This window comes from Adelges cooleyi, unplaced genomic scaffold (assembly GCF_023614345.1).
Source record: "Adelges cooleyi isolate 19-005CV unplaced genomic scaffold, UGA_ACOO_1.1 ACOO_flye_CR_arks_rails_tigmint_CR_PRNA_376, whole genome shotgun sequence".
Lineage (NCBI taxonomy): Eukaryota > Metazoa > Arthropoda > Insecta > Hemiptera > Adelgidae > Adelges > Adelges cooleyi.
Genome location: NW_026096053.1, coordinates 2,041,962 through 2,049,387, shown reverse-complemented (window position 1 = coordinate 2,049,387; position 7,426 = coordinate 2,041,962). Strand labels below are relative to the sequence as shown.

General features: G+C 31.7%; 1 pseudogene; it reads right to left on the bottom strand.

The window, feature by feature from the left end:
• Positions 1 to 1,293: 1,293 nt before the first annotated feature.
• LOC126840725 (UDP-glucosyltransferase 2-like) lies at positions 1,294 to 6,929 on the bottom strand (annotated as a pseudogene).
• Positions 6,930 to 7,426: the final 497 nt, after the last annotated feature.

Below are 7,426 nucleotides of genomic sequence, written 5' to 3'. Positions count from 1 at the left end.
AAACACACATTGAAATACCTAAGTTTCTTATGTTATATAAAACAACGTACAAGTTAGCGTACAATTTATTTTCTTTACATTTTGACTATTATAAAACCAAAATTTAAAAGGCTTTATAATAATAAATTGATATGACTTCAATAGCTTTTTACTTTCTACTTTTACTTAAGAAATAGTTTAAAAAAACAATAATATATGAAGGGCACAGGGGAAAAACGGTAGTTGTCACATTATGAAAATTTTAGAGTATAGCAAAAACGAAGTTCGTGAATTCTTCTACCTCTTACGTAAGAACAAAAAAAATCACATTAAATGCTATTCTAACAATAAATGTATTTATTTAAACAATCTATTGACATAAATAAAAAGAAATATACGCATAAATTGAAAAAAACTATTTGACAAAAAAAAATTTCATAATGTGACAACTACCGTTTTTCCCTGTGCCCTTCATATTATGCTATATTTTATTCTAGAGTTTTTTTAATAATCTGAAACTTGGAAAAATTGACTATGGTGGTTTCTTTCAGCAGCCCTAAATGCATAAAACATGTTTAATAAATCTTAAATCCTAAATATTCACGAAATAGTTTTAAGTGATCTTACTGAAACATAATATAAAATAATAAGTTTGAACATAATAAATGTATTACTGAAATATAATTTAGTAAACATAATGTATATACATACTCATTACTCAATATATCTTTATCTATAGTTAACTTTACCTCGTTATCAATTTATTATTTCCCAAAAAATTGCTTATTTTCAATTTAGTTTTCTTTATCTGTTAATTATGTAGGCCAGAGAAACAGTCCATCAATATAAAAATTAAATTCAAGCTCCAAATTAAGAAAATCAACATATCATCAAACGCATCGTTTTTTATTAAGAACAACAATATTAACAAAAATATATAATGTGCGTACAATCTAAGAACGTACCGAAAACATACAATATGAGATTAAGGAAAAAACAAAATTGCGTAACATAATACTGTTTTCACAATCAGACTTTTAGGTTTTTAGAATTTGTAACTAGTGTTCCACAAAAAAAAAAAAGCTTAAATGTTTTTTTTTTATAGTTTTACTGAAAATCGGAGTTTTATGATACTAAAACTATCTATTTTATTGAACTCATTCGTCATATATAAAAAAACAGAAACCCGAAAAATAATATTACAATAAGAAAATAATTTAAACGTACTCTAGAGAATAGTTAGAAAATATTAATTTGGTGTATCATGTTATTATATACGATTAAAATTAAATCAAACAAGCAGATAAGATATTTTCATTCTGATTTCGATTAGTTTGGATATTTTTGTAAAAATCGTAGAATGACTTTCCACGTTCTATAAATAATGTATACTATAACGAAAAGCAGTATCAAAATCGCAGCTATCACGTCCAATAGCAAATATTGATACCATGTCAAAGCTATTGCTTGCGACCTTAAATGAGGCGCTCCTTTGTGACGTAGAACGTACTCAGTCCAATAGACGACAGACTCGGCTGGTGTCATTGGCCGGTCTTTGAATCGTTCTGATGTGATTTTAGCATTTATGGTATAACTGTAATTAATAGTAAGATCCGATTTTGTATTATATTTGTGAGCATAAAATATAATCGTTCGTTTATACTTTTTGTTATTAACGAGTTCCGACACAGCGCTTAAAAACGATTCTGTGGTCACTGTGAGCAAATCCATCGATATTGCCATTCCAGCGTCCACCAAGTTTTCAATGTTTCTCGATTGGTCGTAGATTAGTGGAAACCCAAGAACAGGAACGCCAGCTTCCACCGCTTCGTACACACCAGATATACCACCGTGACTTATAAACAGCTTCACGTTTGGATGCACTGTAAACAATATATTGGTTAACCCTACCATAAAAATTATAGTATTACACGGTACATAGGGACTAGAATCCACATTCCACATATTTATCGTAAAAAAAAGCCAAAAACAATATAAGTATAATAAAATTTGTTTAAAAAATACTGATAATATTTCAGAATCTAATTTTTTTCCAATGCCTCCTATTTCATTGACTACTACAAAACTACTAAGTAGTATCTTGAAAACAATAGACACGAATTGTACTGTTTTATATAACCTATTGGCTATTTGTGTTCGTCCACGACTAAACAATATCAGTTCAGGCGATTGTTGACTATTGATGAACCATTTTCCTTCACTGGTAATCGATCTATTTCACCACACATGCACACTCTTTATAGTAATTCTCGCTAATTCTTAGGTAATATATTTTATTTTTTCTTACATGCGCTCTTGAGGCAATTTTCTTCTCTGGAACTACCCGTATTAACGACTCTCTTGACTTTCTTTCTCACGATTTTTCCTAATCTATAAAATCCGTCTATCATCAATGGTATTTGTCTTTTATAACATTTATAAGGGACTTACACAATATTATAATATATTTTTCATATACACTTGGGACACTTTTCTTCATAGAACTACCTACCTATAATACTTTTTTTGGTTACATAAAAGACCGTTCCTAGTATGGTATTTATTTTTAATAAATTTATAAAAGACTTACACAATATATCGCGCTGGGGGAACCAGTTGCTTGTCATCACATTCGTCGGTTTGTCTTCCATTTCGCCTTCGTATTTCCACAAAATTCGTTGAGGGACTTGAGCTAGTGCATCTTTAAACGCCTTTTGAATGCGATCCGACAACGTTGACAGTGACACTATAGATCCAAACGTAAAATAGATAACTCCGTGTGGCGATTTCTCGATGAACTCTAAGATGTCCTAAATCAAAGGTTAGGATTTGACGGAGGAAAATAGCAAACATTGTTTTGTTATTTCGATGTTGTCTACATCAGCTCTATCAGCAGCCAGACGGCACGCGGACTATACCTGTTGTTTGTATAGGGTTATGTGGATGTAATTGTAAGCGAATTGAGAAAATTGAAATGCAATTTTTTTATTGAAATGTACCAACAATATTTGCATTTTATTTATTATGATGATAACTAACATATCATAGTTAAAATTGAAAATCGTCAATTACTTCATTCAAAAAATATAATTTGCCCCATTCGTTTACAATTACTCCAGTAGAATCTAGTAATAATGCCGTCATACTCTAAGTGATGACTCGTTATTGCCACGTGTTATTATACCTGTATACCATTTTACCTATTGTGATGTCAATTATAAGTGATATAATTTCTTATGTTTCTACTGTATTGAGGAGTATACTTTTACTTAGGAATTTGTAATAAGTACAGAAAACTACAGTGATTACAAATATTAATTAATTAGAAATTGATTTTCGTACAGATTTTTGAATAATATGTCTTTTAGCTTAAGGCCCCTAGATACCGACCATTTTTAAGGAGTTTTGTATAAGCAATATTTAAGAAAAAAGTGGTTTTAATTAATTTCGACCATGTCAATTAATTTACCGGTTAATGTGTATAAGCTTCAATGTATTATATTTAATTTAAATAATTTTGTCTATGAGTAAAAGCCATTTTAGTTAATATAATAGTACATTTTTTGTCCATCGCACAGGCTGAACCAGTGATCCGATAAGTAATCTGAAAACAGATTTGAATTCGTCATGAAGTTTACTTGAGATCGGTCAGCGTATTTTTTTTATATTTTATTCTTACTACGCATAAAACACGTTTCAACATTTTATCAAATTTAAAATTTTAAAATCAAATTTAGACTTTGGTAAGGGTTAAAATTAAAAATTAAAAAAAGTGCTCTGATCGATCTCAAGTAAACTTCATGATGAATTCATATCTGTTTTTAGATTGCTTATCGGATCACTGGTTCGACCTGTGCGATGGACAAACAATGATGTGTTTTGGCTGAAAAAAACAGTCGGTATCCAGAGGCCCCTTAAACTTAAAGAAAAGAGGTTTTACTTCAAAATACTTCCTTTCGTCAAACAAAATTAGATTTCATTTCTCTTAAAAATGTTGTAAGCGTGCAAACCCCGATCATGCAAACAATTATTACATAATTGTTACACAACAATATCTTATACTCAAATATTATAATTTGACTTAAATTGTTAATGTATTATTTATAGACCATTTTCAACTTGTTAATCGCAATAACTATAATAATTTTCATTTATTTTTTTAGCTTACTCGACTGAGTAATTCCTACAAAAAACAGAGTAATATACATTTTATAAGATAAATAATATCATTTAAAGCATTCTTGAAAGCAGGATTACTAGATAAAGTAATATCTTATTATTATTTATACATTACTCGAATGAGCTTACTATTGGGAGTACTCTTGGTTTGTTGGCGAACAAATGGATGCCGCCTACTTGAATCATGTTTGTAGGAAAAGATCTTGCTGGTTCTGTAATGAAATGTGTGTTGGTGAACACCAACGCTGGATTGTCTTGGGACTTCTCAAACTTCTCCCAATTTCTGTAGAGCAATTTGACTTCTGAGTACCACGACCAAAAATAAGAGTTCACGTGCATCACTACATTTTCGAAACGTTGTCCGAAATTTTTCGGAACTCCACTGTAGAACAGATCGGATACGAACGCAGGGTTCAACAGAGTGCCGAAGTAGGTCCGTTGTTTCCAAGTCAACATCGACGAGGGGATCAAGTATATTTGGGGAATTCCGAACCGGTTGCACAACTCGGCCGAACAAGGAGCGTCGCCGAGGAGAGGTTCGGAAATGACCAAGTCGAATCCGTTTGTGCCGTTTGGCAAGTAATTTCTTTGAACTTCTTTGATGTTGTCGCAGAACTCTTGGGTCAATTCAATCAATTTGGGAAAATAATATTTTGGTTTCTTAAAATTATTCACAACGTATTCGGCGTCCATAGACAAAAAATGTGTAAACACGCGAGAGGTGTCGATTTCGGTGTAATTTTCTCTACTGCCCTCGGGGTAAGGAGTCAAAACGGTGACTTGATGTCTAGTGGAAAGGGTTTTCACGACAGAGCTAAAGAAATTCCAATGTGATTTCGCAGCGATTTGTTCCACTGCCAGAATTTTTGCACAGTCTGACCCGATGAAAAGGTGCATAACCAAAAAGACAACCACACTACATGTTATAGCATTCATTCTGCAAGAACAGTAGGGTGATGTCGCTAATGAACAGTGTTGTGCAATGGTATTTTTTAAATTGTTTAGATTTGTTGTGTTATGTGATAAGTGATAACATATAATACACATTCGTAAACATTTTATATAGATACAAATAATTATTACATACATATATTTTTTTTATCCTAAAAAATAAATGAAAATAATCTACATTAATACAGATAATAATAATTCGTACTCCAATAAAAAGTTATTCGAATAAAAAAATTATCTTTCTATACAGGGTGATTCTTTTATCATGGGCCACTTAAATCTCATTGTATTTAATAAGAAATTAAAATTTTTTTTCATATTATTTTTATACAACGTGAACTCATTTTTAGCAGGAGGAGTGGCCGAGTGGGTAAGGCGGCAGTGTGTTAGCGCTCACTGTCGCCGGTTCGACACTCGGTCACAGGCGCTCCGTTTGCTGGGCGCGCAATCGTCCGGTAAAAAAGAACCGCCATCCCCCTCTCCGGCGACGGATTGACGACCCGTCCCGGAAGCGAATTCGTCAAGAAACCATCTCATGATGGCAGCGTTGGGCCTTCATGGCCCGTTAAGCTACATGATGAAAATGAGTTCATCATGATGATGATGAACTCATTTTTTCACATTTTTTTTTGTTTTTAACCCCCTCTCAACTTGTTTTTCTTATAGTAACTTTTGACATTTAAATGGTAACACATACAGTTACCATCAACTTTATAACTATAAAGTTGATAAAGTTATACTGAAATCATATAATAGTCCTTATACAAAATTTTAAGTTCTTAATTCCAAAATAGCTTTCAAAATCCATATTTTAAGATTTTTCGTGTTTTTCCTTAATAAAAAAAATTTTAACTACAGTTTTTTTTTCAACTTATTGATACACAAAAGATCTATTCAATATTCAAGATCAATTCGGTCTAATTTTCAGCTCTTAAGCCTTAAAATTTCTCCTAAAATATAAAAAATCTTCCGAGACCCCGTCCATGGGCGAGGGATTGTAAAAATTTGGGTTTGAGGGAATGTGTTCTATACAATTTTAGACTATATACGACCGTTTTTTGCTAAGTTATAGCAAATTGAAGTTGAAAGTTGAAAAACCCACAAACTTTTTTCGGGGATGAAGAAATTGATTTTTTCGACTTTTAACTCACCATAGTACCAATTGCATACGATTTCGGATCTAAAAATGGTGATACACAAGTAATTCGCTCCACAGTAAAAAAAGTCATCGTGTCTACAGATACAAAAAAACACATTATACAATAATCAATACATTCTCAGCTCCACGGCAAAGCTAAAATTAAATTTCTTATTAAACCCTATACGATATTGAGTGGTAAAAGAATGATAAAAGAATCACCCTTCATGTATCATTATTATTTTTTTTCTAAATGTAGTAACTAGTATATATCAGATTTATTTAAAATCATTTTTTAAATATAATTACTTAAAAAAAAAAAAAACACTTACGAACTACTTAAATAATATTTTTAATATAAGAACATATTTGAATAATATGTCATCTAGATGATTATTTAGATAACGTTTTATTCGAATGATGCACAACTCTGGTTACAACTGAGTCTAAAAGTTTTAAATAATATTCTCTCGTAGGATCAAAAGAAAACCAAATTTACCTTTTTGTTATACTGACGCGATGCGCATACGATTTTGGGAAATGAAAATTTCAATTTCCGAGTCACAGTGAAATAATAAAAAAAACAAAAACTAATTGGTATTGACCGACATTTAATAAATTTGCAGTGTTCAGATCACTCAACATGTTATATAGAATACCTGGTAACGGTTAGGCTTAATTAGAAACTCAAGTAGTATAGATAAAAATAATGGCAAACCCACACGTTCACACTTCATGTGTCAAATCTTTAAATCGCATAGTATCGCATAGAATATCGCATAGAATAATTTCATAGCGGTAAGCTATTCGTTTCTTCCATGGCCGTGTCTTGAGGCTGTTCGTCTTTTCCATGGCCCCGCCTGTGTTTGATAGCTGCGCCAAAATATTATGTTGTCTCGGACGACGGCATTGATAACGGCACGCAATGCGGCGTGTTATCTCTGATTTTTGCGCCAACAAATAAAGATTTTAATTCAACCAATATCAAGACATATAACATGCTACGTTTGATAAAGTTTGTTATAGGTATCTACAAATACCAGACATTCGATATTTTAGCCTACTAACCTCTAGACATTACGTTCTCTTTTAAACCATCGCTTACTAAACCCTTAAGTAACCAAAACCGGACACTTGATTTTTAACCGTCTGATTTTATACGTTTCTTTTAAACTAATG